The sequence below is a fragment of the Lathamus discolor genome, chromosome 6 (assembly GCF_037157495.1).
Source record: "Lathamus discolor isolate bLatDis1 chromosome 6, bLatDis1.hap1, whole genome shotgun sequence".
NCBI classification, from domain to species: domain Eukaryota; kingdom Metazoa; phylum Chordata; class Aves; order Psittaciformes; family Psittacidae; genus Lathamus; species Lathamus discolor.
The window spans coordinates 88,233,143-88,252,834 of NC_088889.1; the positions used below are offsets into that span (position 1 = coordinate 88,233,143).

The 19,692-nt window shown below is 47.5% G+C and overlaps 1 pseudogene; it reads left to right on the forward strand.

The window, feature by feature from the left end:
• The first annotated feature begins 8,343 nt into the window (after positions 1-8,343).
• On the forward strand, positions 8,344-19,376 carry LOC136017521 (cytochrome P450 3A29-like; annotated as a pseudogene).
• The last annotated feature ends 316 nt before the right edge of the window (positions 19,377-19,692 follow it).

Genomic DNA, 19,692 nt, shown 5'->3' on the forward strand with positions numbered 1-19,692 from the left:
CATGTGTGTCCTTGGTACATTTATTTTTGGGGAAAAGAAAATATTTTCTAGTCTCTTTCTGTTATTTTTGTCTTGAAGAAGTTTCTGGGTGCCTTGCCAGCATGCTGATGAGTTAACAGCTCAGGACGGTGAAAACGTAACACTGAAATTCCTCACTGTTAGTTCTGGACTGTAAAATCTTACCAACCCCTGCTGCTTTGCAGCTAAACTGACTCTAATGGTTTCCACCCTAAATTTGATCAGCCTTAAATATTTTGTTATTTTGCAGTGAGAAGCTTCTTCCAGATCCTGAATAAGGGAGAGTCGAAACCCATTCAGAAGTGGAAACCACTTACAGGATAGTGGGGCCACTATTCTGTACACCGTCATCCCCTCAAATAATATTTGTCCTCCTCTGCAGCGTTGTAGCAGCCATTGATCAATTCCCACAAAGGTGCTGACATTGGGGATGCAGGACTAGATCTCAGCTGATGGAAATCAGGGCAGCTCTGTTATTCCAGGTTGGTTGTTGGGGATTTTCACCAGCTGAGCATCTGGCCTAGAGAAGTAAACTAAACTCAGGTTTGCTACAGCTCTGGTGGGAAAAATAAGGGGGAGAAATCAATGTTTTCTAGATGGGAGAGTTGGGGGCTGGGGGGTGAGGGAGGAAGAAGTCAAACTGTTGAGTAAAGAACTCATATCTTTCCTGAAAGGTGTATTATAAACAATGCAGTGTTGTATAAATACAAGCAGTCCTGTGTGGCTCGTAGCTTGTAATAACCCAGAGGTGTCAATGTACCCATTTTGAAGATCAAAATCCTCACACTGCAGTGTTTTGTGTATGAGACATCCTGCAAAACTACCAGAAGATGCAGAAGTGCTTTTCTGAAGTCATCCAGCTCCAAAGTGCATAATTCTCCCTCTTCCAGCCCTTCTCAGGATGTGTTTCCTCCACACATGTTATCGTGGTTAGGATTGGAGCATGGACATAAACACGGGAGTAGATGGGAAATCTGCCATGACATTTGTAGTCTAAACAATACCAGAAAAAAACACAGAGATTGGCTTCCTGCCCTGCCCTGCCCTGACCAGCACAGGCAGTGGCTTGACTGAATCAAGTAATCTGGGCTTTCATTACTGATCCTTTTCCTCCTATTTGTCTCATTTGTTTCTTCTTCCTTCTGCATTTTTGCTCCAGGGTTATTTATTTTTCTTTTTGCTTCCTTCTTTTTAAGCCTGCCTCTTGTTGGTTTTTCTCTCTCCACCTCCTGCCTCACCAATTACTTTCATTTGAAACCTGCATTTCCCACAAAATCAAAAAGAACTTTAGCTGAACACATGTTTTTGCTGAGGTTTTGTTTACTTTCACTGTGCCCCAACAACAGGAGTCCTTTTGCTGTCTTGTTTCCTTTGAAATGCAGGGCATGTCCTGCTAAGCCAAGGCAATGTGGCCACTGGTAGAGACCTTCATTAAGTAGGCAATTGGCATGGTCATGACTGGTTGTAAATGAGTTAGGATAATCCTAAATCGGAAGAGTCTGATGTATGAAGTCATTCAGTGAGGTTTCACAAGGCAAGTTTCTCAGCAGCACCGAAACTGGTGAAGTCATTCGCACAGTCCAAGAATCTGCACTTGTCTATGGAGGAATGAGCAAACAACAAACTATTGATGCATTCCAGTGACAATAACACCTCAGAGGAAGAAGCAACCAACACCCACAATTTCATTCAAAGGCTCTTCCCTGCACTGTGCAATTTCCAGGGCATTCAGTGCACCACGTGTGCTGATCTGGCTGGGACATGCACTCTAGCAAAGCACCAGTGCTCACAGTGGTGAAGCCATGGGCTTGTCCTTCACCCTGACCCTTGATAACCTGAGTTCATGCAAATGCTTGCACTTTCTGCACTGAACAGACAGTGTAGATAAGGCTAAAAGCAAGTCTGGAAAACAACATGTGTAATACAGCCTGGGGCCTCGTGCCAACAGTGATAAAATGCCTTACTCAGGTAACCTCACCACAGCCCTATTGAATTGGGAAGGATTAATATCCCTCCTTTGGTAGGAGGAAATTGAGGCACAGGCCAGCTTTGCCTGTGGGACCAAGCCACATTTTGTGTGACTGGTTGTGCCCAAGTGGCCTCAATTGCAAATATCCTCAGTGCAGGGCAAAGGAAACACATCTTTCTTACAGAACAGCAGGATGAGTTATTTTTGGGTCCCTCTAAATTGTCTGTTTTCCAGCACTATCATTCTTTCCCTACCAGGGGAACATGACTGACCTAATTTGAGTCTTAATTCCAACAGCACAAGACCCAACTTGGAAACACAAACTTTTTTATATATAATTTTGTGTTGTTTTTTATATAGGTGCAAGTACATTTGATGGGTATAAATACCCCACAGGTGAGGGGCAGGGCAGGAGCAGAGCAGTTGGAGTCATTGGAGAAGCTGAACTATGGGGAATTTGGGATGAAGCAGGGCAAATTTCTGGATTGATTTATAAGATTATGACTTAATCTGCTGTGAGACTGCATCCTCTGGGATTAAACCTCATGTAACCTGGTGGAAATTAGGAAATGTTTAACTCCCCACTATAGAAAGGACTGGCAGAAGCAGGATTCAGCATTTCGATCTTCCATCCAGGAAAAACCATCCAGGGTGATCGATGAAAACACTTTTATTGATCCATAGCTGCCTCTGGACCACAGAAGAAATTAAAGAGGTGAGAAAAAGATGCTCATTTTCAATGAAGCTTTTCATGAAGCAAGTAAGAGTTAATCCCACCAGCTACACATCTGGCTTTAGTTCCTATAGAAAAATCCTCCTGGTGGATTGAGTGAGAAAAATCAACGGAAGATGAACTGAAAAATCCTCCTGGTGAGGTTGAGTGAGAAGCTTCCAGCCATACCTGCCTGGATCCTTGGGATGGGCTGTGCCTGAACATACTCGGGATGGTTTGCATCCAGCACCTGCTGATGAGTTATCCACAAAGCTGAATGAATCACGAGCGAAACAAATTCATCCCTGCCCTTAGTCCACGCACAGAATGTGCCTGGAAAAATCAACCAGAGCCCAAGCACCAGAGAAGAGATGGACCAAACTCTGCCTTTGGGCAATGATGCTGCTCTGAGTGCTGGGTCTGGCTGAGCAGAGATCCTGGCTCTAAGATGGATTACACCCACTGGCCTGGCTTTAACATGTGTCCCTGTGAGATAGGGTGGGCTTGGAGGTAAGTGGATTATGGTAGAAAGGGCTGTATGTCGTGTGTTTAAAGCTGATGTCTTCAGGGCTGCGTCATGACTTTTGTTTTATTGTGGCTTGACTTCTTATCTGGAAGTGGCTCGGTAGAAATTGAGGTCATTGCAAATGTGTCAGTGCCACTTTGCTTTCTGTAAAGCACTGGCTGCTTTACAAGAGAGCCCAAGCGACCAGCTGGGAGGCCTGAAAAGACAGAGAAGTTCTTCTCTGGCAGGCAAAGGAGAGGCAGTCCTTGGAGGAGCTGGTGTCCAAGTGCTTGGGGTGTGCACACAGCACTGTCCCCTCTGTGTTTATGTGATTGGTTTTATGCTGTAACACTGATTGTGGCTTGTCATTTTCCATCCTTTCTTGGAAATTATAGAGGAGTGAAAGGGAGATGGGTTTCAGCTGTTGACGCTTCAGGAGCATTCAGCAGCTTTGCTGGATGAAAGGAGCAACGTGGTGTTTTTGCTCTGCAGAGGTCTCAGAAATAGCCAGGCATGGAGCACTGCGTGGTTTCAGGCTCAGCGAGAGGGCAGGCAGAAAGCAGTGCCAGGCCCCCGTCATCCCCTGGCTGCTGGAGCTCTTCAAGGAAGTTGTACATCTGGTGCTTTCCCATTTAGTCCTTTCAAGAGGCTCATTGAGAGCAAGGTTTGTAAGGAAGAGCCAGAAATAAACAGCTCATTATCCCATTTGTGGGACAAGAGGAACATGAGAAGAGAATTGTTAAAGATGGGACAATCGGTGAATAAAAGCCTGATTTTTAGCAAGGCTGACATTTTGCTCTATCTCTTAGGAGGCTATCATATGTTACAGAATCACAGAATCAGAATCCCAAGGGTTGGAAGGGACCTAAAAAGATCATCTAGTCCAACCCCCCTGCAAGAGCAGGGTAACCTACAGTACATCACACAGGAACTTGTCCAGGCGGGCCTTGAATATCTCCAGTGTAGGAGACTCCACAACCCCCCTGGGCAACCTGTTCCAGTGCTCTGTTACTCTTACAGTAAAGAAGTTCTTCCTGATGTTAACGTGGAACTTCCTATGCTCCAGTTTACACCCATTGCCCCTTGTCCTATCACTGGATATCACTGAAAATTCTCCACAGCATGTGGAGGAAAGGAAAATCTTTGAGTCTACAATACAGCAGCTAAAGAAGAAGCCTGAGATGCAGCAAAGCATATGTCTCCTGGGAGCAGTCTTCTACTTAGTGGTCCGTGCAAGACTTCTCTCTCCTTGGCCTCATTCACTCCTTCCTACCAGGCAGTGGTAAAATCACGTCTCCTCTGTGGAGAAGTCTCTAGTTTAAGTTTTTGTACCTCTGTCTCTCTGGGAGTTTTTACAAACACAAGGGGGTTTTGTTTGTCAGTCCTGCATGAGGTCTAACATCATCTTGTATTCCCCACCAATTCAGCTCTTGTTTCCCCAGTTGCTCTAAGATGTATTGTCCCATTTTTACCATTATGACCCTACCAGTGACTATGGCCAGATACCACAGCTCAACTCCCCTTCTGTTTGTGTTAACCATGGTGACCATCAGCTTTTGCATCCCCACATATTTACCTTGCTTGGCCACACATCCGCTCTTGGTGCAGAGGAGTGCAGGGTGCTGACCACAGCAGAAGGGTGCTGGTGACAGGAACACAAACCCAGGGAAAGTATCCAGCATGTGAAAGCCAAGCTCCCTGCCACTGCTGCGATAAGGACTGGTCGATGTCATGTGAGTTAATATTGAACCCGGATTGCTGTCAGGGTGGTGTGACAGGGGCAAACATGCCAAGAGTCACCGCGGTGCAATGGACTGTGTGACGGCCAGTGGATGAACATAGGAGGCACGTGGGGTGATGGCAGTGTCCATGACTATAGGAGACCTTGCCATGGGGAGAAGCAGGGGTCACACTAAGTCACTCCTGTCTCCATGGTGTGAGAATAGTCTTTTTATGCACTGTGAATACTGCCAGGGCTCCCACAAGCCTCTTTAGAGTCCTTGGGTTTTCTTACTAATGCAGAAAGCAATGGCACCGTGTTGGTGTCAGTAAGAAGGGAGATGTCAAAGGGTCTGAGGCCATGTCTGGTCATGGCCTGGAAAAGGAGGTTCCTTTTGACCACTCTGGACCCTCCACAAATACAGATCATTAACTCTGGAAGCATCAGCAGGGTTATAAACCACCTCTGTGCCTGTAGCCCAGCACATTGAAGAGGCCATTGATGTGACTTAACAATGGGGTTTAACAGCTTTTCCTGAGACAATTCCTATTAAGGTTATTATCTGAAATGGGAGGGGAGGGGGAAGTAACAATTTTGTGAAACAGATGAAATTAGGAGAAACACTGATACCAACCCAGTCTGCTGCTGCTGTGATTTTGCACTTGTTTTAGCACATCTGCTGCACAAGGGCAGTGGGGAGCATTCATCACTCCCCCTTTCAGTACTATGAGATGTTTTTCCTGCGTTGGGCAGACAAGAGCTGTGTATCTCAAACTTGGGCAATCTTCTCCCTTTGTCTTAGAAAATGCAGCCTCACCTGCAGCACTCTTGTGTGGTTTGCTTGCCCACAATGCTAAAATCCTTTAAATGTTGCCAGGAAACATGCTCTGAGAGCCTTCCCCTTTGCTTTATCCCTCCCAGGTGCCATTTCAGTGATACACACATTAAAAAAAAATATCCTCTGTAAGTATATGCTCTACCATAGCATTTGTCCAAAGGGCTGTGGAAGTGTAAAAGCATCACTTTTAATACACTCAATTTGTATCAAAGTGTGTGACAGTGAGTGTTCAGAATCACCCCACCTGCAGCTCTGAGTCGTGGTAGCAATTTTAGGTGGGAGGTGGACTACTTATCAACTATGATTTGCTGAGATCTGTGGATTCAGGCAATGGTGTGCTTGTGTTTCTTCAAGGCTGAGTGTGCCAAAGGCAGGAGAGCAAAGCCTGGTGCAGGGGACTGTGATGTGTATGTGGGGTCCTTGGCTGCCTGTCATCTGGCCTCGTCCATGAGGGTCTGCTGGTGGTCAGAGGACACGGGGAAGGGAACCAAGCTGGGCTGCATGAAGGAAGAGACGGCCCTTCCCAGTGTGATAGGGGCAAAGAAGACCATGTCCCGACCCATCCCCACAGCTGCCCACCAGCATAGTCTGCCCATGCGTGTAAGGGATTTATCCTGTTCTCTGGCAGAAAGCAGCTGGTCCCATGTGTGTGTCTGCAGGAGGATACTGAGCTGCCTACAGTGAAACAACAGAAGTCATCATGTGCAATGCCCAAGAACAAACAGAAAGTTTGGGGCAAAAGGGAAATGGGAACCCATCCCTAAGCACCATGGCTGGGGAGCGTTGGTGCTGGCTGACCTCCTGGTGAGCCCCATGCCCTCGCCCTCCTCAGCAAAACTACGAACCCAGGCAGTGGGACCCTGGCAGAACTCCCATCGGCTCAGGAGTGAGCACAGGTTGTGTCGCCACAGGACCTCATCCTTCTCCCCACCAAGTCTGTGATCCTGAGGATAAGAGATCCCTTTCAACCTAGGTAAGTGTTTCCCAGCTGGTCTGTCTCCTCCAGCCCCTTATCTCCTGGGCCCTAAATAGGAGGTACAGGAGGAAAAGATAAATGGGGATGGGAAGGAGAGGCACAAGGGAAAGTACATCTGCACAGCCAGAAACCCCCGGGAGCTGGGTTAGAGGGGACAGTAGCAGTTCCTTGGCCCTCCCCGTTACACCCCTCAATGAAAGGGATGAAACCAGCAAAAGCAAGACTGGACAGGGTAAGGAGGAGCAGGTCTGGTTCACCATCACTGCTGCTGGAGGAACAACCAGGGGCTCCCTTGCAGTCCCCTGTGAAGCCCATAGCTGTTGGGCCTGAGGCAGGAGAAAGGAGTTACGGAGTTGACACCCTTTATTAACTTTTCCTCTTGTAAAATCTCTCCTTTCAGCAGTTTCTCAAGACATTTGGAGCTGGGCATCTTATTGACATCTCAATCCAGGGAGGAACCTGCCCAAGGGTTAAAGTCTGAGCAACAAACAAGCAAGACAACTCCTCCTTCTCTGTCCTGTGAGCTTGGCCGTGGCTGAAGGCCGGGCTTCACAGGAGACGAATGCTCTCAGGGCAGGCTGGGATGCGCAATGGACCTCATGCCAAACTTTTCTCTTGTCACCTGGCTGCTCCTCATCCTTTTCCTTAGCCTTCTAGTCCTATGAGTAGAGACTGGTCCCTCAGCGTGACTGGGGAGGAGGAGAACCCTGTGCCTGCACCTGGGGAGGGACTGGGGTCATCACCCTCTGCATGAAGTGCCCAAGTACATGATTAGTGTCAAAAACTCATCAGTCTTCCAGTGCTACCTTCAAGGCAGAGCCAAGGGCTGGTAAAGGGGGCTCCAGGGCTCTCTGTGCGCTCCCGTTGCCAGCTGGAAGGGAAGGAGGAAGATGGGCTCGGTGGGAGGGAACTAAAATGGAACTTACTGATCTGTGTGCTTTTCTCATCAGATACAAAAGGAGAAGTGAATTCTGTGTTCTTAACCACATCAAGCTCTGGCTGGCAGCAAAGGGGACAGGGTGTCCTTGGGTTCTGCAAACTGGGAGCAGAGCAGTGGGTGATGTCTGTGTCTGCCTGTATGCTTGTGCCAGCAGAAGCCCTTGTTTAAATAGTTATGTTGGCAAAATTGCCCTTTTGCTTATGTTGCTCAGGGGAGCTGTAGCGAGCTATACAGGCAAAAAGTTAATTTTGCTGTTGTAATTTATGTCCCTCCTCGGCTGCCATGCTGCTGTGGCCCTACCACCTGAGCATCACAGTTGGTCTTTGCAAAGACAAACACAAGGGCAGGTCTCAGCTTGAGAACTTAATCCCTCTGAGATCCCTCCTCAGTCACCTGAGTCACCTGGGGAACTAAATGAGGCCTCTGGATAAAGCCCTGATGTGCTCAGGTACACTGTGTTTGCCTAAGCTGGGCTGCAGCTCCACTCAGCCCTTGTCTTCTATCACAATATACCCCCACTTATCTTGTACCCCCCATGATCCTACATTTATTGCAGGAGTGTCCTCAGCTGGTCCATGACTCCATCTTTCTCTGGGGAACAGAAACCAGTTATTAAAGCTGTTCCCTGTGCTCAGGATGAAGAATATTCTCTTTTCATTGCATAAATGCATCTCACGTCTTCTTTGCTTGGCAGCTATGGCATGTGGCCTTTCCAGACCTTCAAGAAGCTGGGCATTCCAGAACCACGGCCTCTTCCATTTTTGGGAACTTTCCGGGAGTACCGGCATATGAGTACCAGCAGCTGCTGCTCCGAAGCTGTCTTAGATGCTTATTTGTAGCTGGTGCTGTTTTACCGTATCTCTTTCCTCTGCCCTTGATGCAGTGAGATGGAAACGATGCTTTCAGGTAGGGAGCGATTTGGGCACACAGAGAACACACAAATTTAGGTTGACCTGAATGAGGTGTGCTGTATTTTTCATCTGCTTTGTAATTTAAGCTATTAGTTTCTCCCTGGATTTGTACCTGCTCCCCAGCAGCTGAAATTCTGTTGGAAACAAAGAAAGAAAAACATTGGAGAGATACTTAAGTCTGTTCATTCCTGAGAACTGCATGTGTCATCCTCATGAAGAGGCTGAATTAGCCCCAGCAATGTCCACTAAAGCCACTTGCTGATGGGCCAGCCTGAGACTAAGCCAGACATATAGGTTTCTAAATAAAACTCAAATATTGCAAAGCTCCCGCACCTTACCAAGTAAGTACGTAGTAGATGGTCCCAGGTAGCTGACTGTAAATGCACACCAGAATATACTAGCTTCAATGAAAGAGGTTGTGTTTGCTGGGTTTACAGCATGCAGCTGGTCTCTTACTAATGCTTTAATGCATGGTGAATGTTGTGTCCCATAAGTTTCATCCTTACACGTAGCATCAGTTAAAACTTTAATGGAAACAAAGCAAAACAAAAAAGCCATCACCACTCCAGGTCTGTAACTGCAGGAGTAGTTCTCATGAGAACAAGGCGATAGCAGCTCTAACTTACTGAGTTGAAGGTGAAAGGACGCCATGGTATCTAGTTGTGCCTGCTAACTGTTCACACTGAAACTGTGTACCCTGTGGTACCTTGTTTTCATTGCAATTGTAGCTCAGGATGGCTAGTTGAAGTTGAAAGTGCTTTTTCTCCCCTCCCTCTATGATCTCTTTTTCCTTCCTGCACAAATGTCCCATATGTCTATATGATGCTTAAGAGGTACCCCCACCTCTGCCGCTTACACTGGGATGGCGGTATGCATATGACATTGCCAGCTGTGCCCTGCTTTAATCACTCCTTGCTGGCAAACTGTTCATTTCTTCTTTTGCAGGGAGTCATGGAGTTTGATCGGAAGTGCTTTGAAAAGTATGGCAAAATCTGGGAGTGAGTTTCCTTTTGCAGAACAAAACTGCCTACTTGGGGTGCTCCATGGCCCCAGAATAGAATGGGAAGAGGTACATTGCCACCATGCCTCAGCACTGTAATCCTGCACTGAATGAAAATACAGGTTCACCACAGGGAAAGTCTCCAGCCATCTCTCCAGTGCTTCTCTCCTGCTGGGATTTCAGTAGGGTGCAGGGCTGGGATAATGGTGTCCAGTTCAGGGAATCATTTGTTTGCATAAGCTTTGAATACACCCTCCACTGCTCGGTGTCACACTGAGCCTCACGCCTTTGAAGCTGCTTTTCTGGCTGTCTTGAGCAGAAAGCAAGCTGCAAGCTGCCACGGTGGTTTTCATCTTGCCCCCTGCTTCTCCCACAGCCTTGTAGCTACCTGTCAACCATGAGCTACCTTTCAACCAGGTAAGGTAACTACCATGAGCTACCTTTCAACCTGCCTCCCTGCTCCCTGCACAGTGCTGGTTTTGTGCAGGAGCCTCTTACCTTGTTTCTATTGAGGACCTCTCAAACCGAAGCTAAACTGTTGTGCAAAACAAGATCCTGGGAGGCTTCATGAAATGCAGTGCATACTTTGGAAAGATTAAATGTTCTCAAGCCTCTTGAAGACAGCAGCTCCCCTCAGCTGTCAACCAAAGCTCCCTGCTCTTTAGCCCACACCATGGCTTTTAAGTTTTTCTGACTGTTGTTTGGAAAATGGAGGAGACAGATGAGCTTTTCCCCTCTCATTGCCTCCTAGCCCAGGCAGGGAAATCTCTTTACCCTGCACGTAGACTCTTTGGTGTGGGTTTATTGACTCCAGTTGTGGAAACAGAGCTCACACAGCCCAAGTGCAGGGGATCAGTGTTATGGCAAAAACTGCCTTTTATCTAAACCCACACTGTTTTGGCAACTCAGACGATTGCTAGAAATGCTCATGCTGCCTGGGTTTGGCACTTTCTTCCCCTTTCTCGTCTTTTACTACATAATAAACCAGTTTCAGCATCATCCCTTTGGCTGTTTTGTCAGAGAGGACTCAGCTGCCCCAAACACTTTGGGCTGCAGCAGTTCATGTGCATGGCTCTGGCCACAGACAAAGCAGGCTGCTTATGCTTTAACTGACCGTGAGCAATGGTTTGACTGTGTGTTTCTCTTGGCTTAGGATTTTTTATGGCAGGCAGCCTGTGCTGGCCGTTTTGGACCTATCCTCATCAAAAATATCCTGGTGAAAGACTGCTACACCGTTTTCACCAGTCGCTGGATAAGTATTTAGCCCATTTGCTCTCCAGCACAGAGTGCTTGCAGCAAGAAAGTAAGTATTGAGCCCTTCCTCAAGTAGTTGCTTGCTATTGATGGTATCAATAATAAAACCCTGCTTGGAAGGTGTAGAGGCCATTCTGGTTGGGACAGTAGAACATCAGCCTGGATGTACCTTAAGCTTATGTCACTTCTGACTCTGACACTTCTGTTTCTATTTGCTGGTTGAGGTAGAGCTGATGTGAATTCAGGGGCCAAGTCAAAACTCTTGGTGGGTCTCTTTTTGTTTGCATTTCTATGGTGTAGAAGGGGGCTGTAAACCTTCACCCATCCTCTTGTATAACCATGTCCCTTTTGTTGTAACATTCTTCCTGTGCAGAACTTTGGTTTGAATGGGATCCTGAGGTCAGCCATGAGCGTGGCTGAAGATGAGAAGTGGAAAAGGATTCGTACTGTGCTGTCTCCAACCTTCACCAGTGGAAAGCTGAAGGAGGTAGAGGCCACTGGTACTTTGCAACAGCTGGAGGAGGACTGGGCCATTTCTGAGTACAGACCTTCCCTTCAAATGGGGGAACTGCCCAGCCTTCTTTGATGGAAGTAGAAGAGTCAACAGTGCCTTCTGCTTTTGGTTTGCATTTCAGATGTTCCCTATCATTAATCACTATGGTGAAAAACTAGTGAAAAACATTGAGAAGTGGCCAACAATGAGATCATGACCTTAAAGGAGTGAGTAACTGTGTGGGGCTGGCAGGAAAGAGTTTGTATTCAGTGTGGGGAAGGGGCTGTTTTGGAGAGCCTTTTCCATGCTGTAGCATAGGCCCCTTGTCAGCTATGAAGACAAACTCTATCATGGTCATGGGCATGGTATGTTCCTCAGCAGGCGGCTTGCTGTGCTCTGGTCCCCATTGCATTTCACTGGGGATGCATTCTGAGGAAGGAGCAGCACTGATTCCAGAAGCTCTGCAAGGTGTGGTAGTCTTGGATGTCATTTCTGCAATCTCTCTTGCAGATGGAAATCACACCATGGTCTTTGTTACCGTGGGCTTCAATTCAGTGCTTTCCAACTGCAGCTAGGGTTTTGATGCTGGAAAAAATTGGGGGATGAATGCAACTGGGGAAACTTGGGTGTCTTGATTTAAACAAAGTCAGCCATAAATCACGCAGTCGTTCACTCACTCCCACCCTTCTTGCCCTCCCCCTACACCCGGAGGGAGGGAGAGGAGAATCGAAAAGAATGCAACTCCCACAGGTTGATGTAAGAACAGTTTAGTAACTAAGGTATAACACAAATCACTACTGCTGCCACCAATGATAATAATGATAAAGGAAATAACAAGAGGAAAGAATACAACACCTCAGCACCAGCCGACCAATAACTCGCCCCCACCCCACCCAACTGAGCACCGACCGATACCTCGTCCAACCCTGCCATGTACTAGCCCTTCCAGGTAACTCTCCGTTACCTCCCTGGGCATGACGTGCTGTGGTATGGAATACCTCTTTGGCTAGTTTGGGTCAGGTGTCCTGTCTCTGCTTCCTCCCGGCTTCCCCTCCTCCCTGGCAGAGCATGAGGCTCACAAAGTCCTTGGTCAGACTAAAACATTTGAGCGGTAACTGAAAATGTCAGTGTTATCAGTGCTGTTCCCAGGCCAAAAGTCAAAACCACAGCACTGCACCAGCTACCAAGAAGGAGAAAAATGACTGCTACTGCTGAACCCAGGACACTGAGTTACTGCCAAATCAGGGCAGGACCTGCTACGTTAGGACTCTGCACCGAGTCCCTGACTAAGATGTTCCGTCTCTCAAGGATTGTTCCTAGATGGGCTCTTATTCATTAGTCTGGTTGGGTACATCCCGTTCACTCTTTCTTCTTCTCTACATAGCATTTTTGGAGCCTACAGCATGGGTGTGGTGGCCAGCACTTCTTTCAGTGTGAATATTGACTCCGTGAGCAACCTCAGTGACCCTTTTGTCACCAACATGAAGAAGTTTCTCAAATTCAATCTCCTAAATACTGTGCTTGTATTCTTAGGTATGACACACCTCATAGAATCATAGAATGGTTTGGGTTGGAAAGGACCTTAAGATCATCCAGTTCCAACCCCCCCGCCACTTGCAGGGACAACCCACCCTAAACTGTGCTACCCAAGGCTTTGTCCAGCCTGGACTTGAACACCACCAGGGATGGAGCATTCACAACCTCCCTGGGCAACCCATTCCAGTGCCTCACCACCCTCACAGTAAAGAACTTCTTCCTTATATCCAATCTAAACTTCCCCTGTTTAAGTTTGAACCCGTTACCCCTTGTCCTGTCACTACAGTCCCTGACAAAGAGTCCCTCCCCAGAGTCCCTGTAGGCCCCCTTCAGATACTGGAAGGCTGCTATGAGGTCTCCACGCAGCCTTCTCTTCTCCAGGCTGAACAGCCCCAACTTCCTCAGCCTGTCTTCATACAGGAGGTGCTCCAACCCCTGATCATCCTCGTGGCCTCCTCTGGACTTGTTCCAGCAGTTCCATGTCCTTTTTATGCTGAGGACACCAGAACTGCACACAATGCTCCAGGTGAGGTCTCACAAGAGCAGAGTAGAGGGGCAGGATCACCTCCTTCGCCCTGCTGGTCACGCTCGTTTTGATGCAGCCCAGGATACGGTTGGTTTCTGGGCTGCAAGCGCACACTGCCGGCTCATGTTCATTTTCTCTCATACAGCCCTGAACTGATGTCAGAGCTGGTGACCACCTGCATTGCCTGGTAGCTCCCTTAGTAGCCTTGAGGCCTCTCTCACCATATGGGAGATGCTCAGCACTTTGCAGGATTATATTTACCCTAGCACAGTGAAGGTTAGTATAGCCCATGTGGGTCTTAGCAGCATCCTCCTGCAAGCAGAGACCCTGTTTGCAGAGACACGATGGAGAACTGAAGACAACAAAAAGAATTGGGAGGGGCCAGGGTCCAGATTTACCCCTTCCTTTCTATGTTTTGTGCCACTTTTGAGTTTCTTGGGCCCCTTTAGCCTAAAACACATTGTTCTTTTCTCTGCTTTTAGTGTTATTCCCCTTTGTTACCCCAGTGCTGGAAAAGATGAATGTGATTCTGTTACCCTCAAGGGTCATGGACTTCTTCAAGGGCATCTTCCTGAAAATGAAGGAACAGGAAAAGGGCAGCAGCACAGTGAGTCCAGCCCCAGTGGCCTCTCCTCTTCGGTGTGCTGTCCTTCTGAGTCCAGGAGGGACCTGGTGGCATCCCCTGGGCTTCCACGTGGGGAAGGTATTTGTGTCCATAGAGGGTATCCAGTCTGAACCTCAACATGCACTGAGACCGTGAGCCTGCCCCTGGGGCTGTGAATGGAACAGGTCTCAGCAAGGAGCTTGTGCTGGACAGGTTTGTCTGCTCCCCGCCACACCTTCTCTCACTGCCTCTGTTTGTCCCCAGGACGGGGTTGTTTTCCTGCAACTGACGGTTGACTCACAGAGCTCACATGAAAGCTCCAAGTCCACTGAGACCAACTCCTACAAATGCAAACATTGAGGTATGTCCTCCTCTCAGCAGAAAGCGTGGTTGTTCCTTGTTTGTGTAAAGGAAGGAAGTAGGAGAGGATTTTAGTCATTAATGCTACAGGAGATTCAAGATCTCAGTAATGGGGCCACAATGATGCTCATCATATTAACTATCTTTTATTATATCCCATTTCCTGTGATGAATCCTGAGGTCTGTTTGTACAGCTAAGAACAAACAGGGTATCTCCTTACATTTTTTATTTTGTCTTCTCAAGGCCAGCTCCGTTGGCTGTATTTCATAATGCACACAAAGCACATATGCTGTGTGTACCTTCATCTGTGAGCTCTTCCTTGTCCCTCATCCTAGGTAAACTGTTAGATTTAGAAAGTAATGGCTCAGCCAAGGCATAGTCCCAGGCCATCAATCTCAATCAAAGCAGGCTGCTTGTGAACTTTGAGGTGCCAGGGCAGGATATTTGCATGATGTCCTGCACTACAAGCTGGAACCTGGCAGCGCTTGGACACTACTGCAGGGCCGGTGTTAAATCCTGCATTGTCCTTACTAGCACTGCCACAATATGCTCAGGGCTACTAAGCTCTCAGCAGCACAAACTCACCTCCTGGTTTAGAGCAGCTGCTGGACGTCTCTTCATCTCTAACTTTCCCTGGAATATGTCCCAGAAGATAGCAGAGACTTTCAGAGACTTCTTGGGCTGCACATACCTTGATTCTGCTCTTGAAGAGAGCAATGTAACACTGCTGATCTTGACAGGAGTTTTCTGGCTGTACAACAGATCCACCCCTTTGTGGTACCAGAAGGTTAGCTGGATGTTTCCCTTACCAACTGTTAAGTATATGAATAACACTGCTTAGATTGACAAGTGGGATCCTGAATGCCCAAAATTGTAGTTTTCAGCTTCTTGCATGTGCTTTTATGCATCTTTTCAGCATTAACTGATGAGGAGATTCTGGCCCAGACTCTTGTCTTTGTCTTTGCTGGCTGTGAAACCACCAGCTCCATGCTCAGCTATTTATCGTACAACCTGGCCACCCACCCTGACGTGCAGCAGCGACTCCAGGATGAGATAGATGCGTACCTGCCCAACAAGGTAAAGGAAGGTGGAGAGATGCCGCGGTTGTACCAAAAGGCAGGTTGGAAACAAGACAGAGTGGAGGAGATACTGGCTCTGAGGTTTCCCCTCCTCTGGACTCTAGTGTGTGGAGGGGAAGCATCACAGGGTTGTTGGGGTGGCGGCTGAAGTCCCATGTTCCTAACCATCCTGATTCGTCTCCCCAAGCTGCTCCCACATACAGTTCCATCACACAGATGGAGTACTCGATATGGTGGTGAATGAATCCCTCCAGCTCTTCCCCCCCCGCTGTGGGCCAGATTGACAGGGTCTGAAAGAAGACCGTGGAGCAAAACGGTGTGACTGTTCCAAAGCACATGGTGGTCATGATCCCAGCCTACATGCTGCATTGTGACCTGGCATACTGGCCAGAGCCGGAGGAGTTCAGGCCTGAGAGGTGATGGGCCAGGCAGGAGGAATGCTGCGTGCTCAGCCTTAGCCCTGGGGGTGGAAATGGCAGCGAAAGTGGGGAATGCGTGATTATAACATTTAAATTAGGCATTTATCATTGTCTGACATCTAGTCCCAGCATTAGCATGAGGGGAGTTTTATGATCTACATCCATAAACTGTGCATGGAATTTAATTAACTGCATTGAAGGCAGCAACAGTGAGAGCAGCTCCCAGCAGCTGTAACACTGAGGGGTTTATGGCCAGATATTATAACAAGAGCCATTGGGTGACTGGCACGATGCCATGCAAATCAGCAGTGGAAGGGCAAAGATGGGCAGGAAATAAAACTTAATTTTTCAGCTCAAGTCATGAAACAATCCTTATTAGGAGTCTCTGACAGACCCTATGAAATGAAGCAATAGCCCAAGGCAGACCTGCTGGCTGCAAAGATGCTGAGGGCTGGTCCAGAGAGCATAGGACCACATCTGTACCCTTGCACCAGGAGCTTGAAATACCCCTGGAAGCTAACCGCGGTGTGGGGATGTGGTGATCTCTGGGACAAAACATAGCAGTATCAGGCAGAAGCTGGGGAGGCAGATGGATGCTGCTGAAATCACCAATGGACCCTATGGTCACCTTGTGTTGAATGCAGAGGGAACCACCCAAATGGGAGTACTCTGGCAATGGGCATGTTACTGGGCATGGGTATCTGGGCAGGAGCTCTTTAGGGATCACTTGTCTTGCTGGGAGTTCATCAGAGGGATGTGCCGGTGTCTCAGTAGTGAGATACTTCACTGCTGATTTAGTGTGGCTGAGGTTTGTACCTGGACCTTGTGCACTGGGAATGAAAAGCTTTCTGACATGAAAAATAACTGATCACTGAGAAGTATGACTGAAAATGCTCAGTGGCAAATTTCCCTGTGAAGCTGATTGTTCTTCCCTGTTTTTCATGATGAGGAAAGGACCGGCTGGCATGTCTCAAAAGCAGCCCTGCCTTTAGTCACGCAGGGGGAGAACATCTTTGTGTTCACTCAGTGCTTTGATCTAAAGGGAAGGAAGACGTGAAGGTGTAGACCTGTGAGGTTTAGGGTTTGAAATCAGGGTTCAGTTTTTGGAGTTGAGAGGGAGTTCTGAGAAAAGAGTAGTTACAAAACCCATTAGCATATTCCACGTATTCCCTGTTCACCTGATGCGCCTGGAGATGCACAACCAGCTCCAAGCAGCAGGATAAAAGCAGAGGCATAAGGTGCCCACTGAGACAGAACTAAGGGACTTAGCTTGATTCTTCTAATACGCACAGAAACACAAAAAGCTTTTGCCATCCCAGACCCCTCATCACTTCAGAACTGAACCCTTGCACAACCACAGCTCTAACTTCTCTTTTTGTTGTTGTTGTAATGAGGTTCGGTAAAGAGAGCAGAGAGTCTATTGACCCCTACACCTTCCTGCCCTTTGAGGCTGGCCCTACGAACTGCATAGGAATGAGGTTTGCTCTCCTCATCATCAAAGTGGCTGTGGTCACCCTGTTGCAAAACTTCTCATTCAGAACCTGCAAAGACACGCCGGTGAGGATATGGGATGATGTGTTTCATTATCTGCCCTTTAGTCCCACTGAGATGGTCCTCTAAAGTTTCTTTTGCATACATCTCAGGACAAACTGGGAACTGTCTCTCATGCACATTAAATCCCTCTCTTCCCCTCGGGAGTTCAGAGGCTGCTAGCTTCAGAACCACTGAACCTTGTCTGCAGACTTGGGTTTTACTACTTCATGCAGAGATCAGGGAGGAAGATTTCTCTGGGGATTAGAGAGGCGTATGGGAATAACTACATTTAAATCTTCTCTGTTGATTTCAATGGTTCACCACGAGTTACAGATACATTTTTTTAAGCCTTTAGAGGAGCAAATTTAATGTTGGTGGAATATGTCAGGCTGAAATCCCTAAAGTCCTTTGCTTTCCTTTGGGTGCACCTAAGTTGTGGGGTTCTCGCTCCCCAGTGGTGCACTGCCAGTCTGCCTTGACCAGGCTTAGGAAGACCTTGCTCCAGAGAGCAGAAAGGGAATATCCTCCTGAAACAATGGCATATCCCTGTGACTCAGATGCAGGTAGCTCTATTTTGGTGTTAGCTCCCAGCCCCATCCTGGCTTTCTGCACTGGCTGCTGCAAAAGGCTGTGCCGTTAATGCATTTCATTCACGGGGCGAGCTTGGGAAATCAGAGCAGAGGGGACAGCAAGTGTATTCAAAGGACATTTGTTGTAAGAAACAGAAGAATCCTTATTAAATTATTGCTTGGCACGGGTGCTCAGCTGGAATATCTGCACATTCAGATTGCAGCTCAACTAGTAACCTGGAGGTGAAAGACTGTAATAGTCCATTAACAATGCAGTGACCTATCCACCCTCCCTCAAGTCTAATGACATTTTTCTAGTCCTCTGCAATCCATAAAATTGATTCTTTTTATAACTGCCTTTAATTAAAAGGAGACAAGTTAAATATGTATTGTATTATTGGTGCCCATAGGTTTATGTGGGCTCTTTCAACCCTTTTCTCTACAGAAGATGTCATGTACATCAGATCAGAGTGGGAGGGAGAAATTCATGCAGAAGCATGCCTATGGAATAGATGCATATGGAAGCTGCAGCCTCCCCTCGCTCCTCATTGATGCCACATTTTGCTCTGATCCACATTACTTACATTTCCTGAAACAAAGCTTACTGGGATGTGGGGATGTTAATGTAGCTTGTTGGGTTGGGGATGTATCACCCTTGTCGTGATGGAGAGGAGAGCTGGGATTGAACTGATGAAGGACACTTGGTAAAACACTCTTCCCTCCTCTGCGAGATGACTCCCTTGAACACCCGCTTTCAATGTTCCTTTTCCTGAGATTTCCAGCCTATCCCATGAGAGCCCATCGCTTTTTCCTTGGTACTCAGCCTGAGCAGCAATCTTAGTTTCATTCTTTCTGGAGAGCTTATTGCTCCTCCAGCTCCCATTACGATCTAGCTCCCCTTAGTGCTTACACACTTCAGCATTAACCATGTCACTGCATGTCCCTCCTCAGCTGCAGCTCCCAGATGGATTTTGGCTGGGTTTCCCCTCCGTGTGTAGCCTATTTATCAATGCACCAAGCTCTTAGGACCATGCCATGTTAAAGCCAGAATTCACTAAGCAGTTTATTTAAGAGCTGAGGGCTATTAAACCCCAAATCACAGCTGCTTTGCGTGAGTAATAGTCCTACTATAAGTACACCTGTAAGTTAGGAAATGCATTGAAAACAAGAGGTGGCCAAGGTGTATGTGGGCTGCCGGGGTCCTGTCAGTGTCATGAAGGTTGTTTTTCCCAGCTTATATGGCTATTTTGTTTTCATCTCTTGCTCAAGATCCCGCTGGTTCTGGACACAAAAGGTTTCACGCAGCCGAAGAAACCCATCATCCTGAAGATGGTCAAAAGGCACGTGCTGATGTGGAGGAGTGAAGGAAGCAGGAACGGATCAGAGGCTCTTGTTTGTTGGTGCCTCCTCTAAATCTTGAGTTGAGGCCCAGATTGATGTGTGCGCTGTAGAAGAGTCAATGGTGCAACCCCCTCATTTCACCACAGGGCATTAGGGGTTTGTCTCAGCATAATTACTTGAGCATTATTCTAATGAATATGAGCCCCAGATGCTGCAGTCCTGGATCACAATAGGCATCTTGCAAGACCATTTGCACTCAAGTTATTTGGGCGTATTTTTTTCTCTCCCTCTGAAGAGGCACTTTTCTAAGCAATTTGATTCCAGACACTGTCACTCTCTTCTGCCAGTGTAATTTAAATCAAGATAGTGAGAGCAAATTGCACATAGT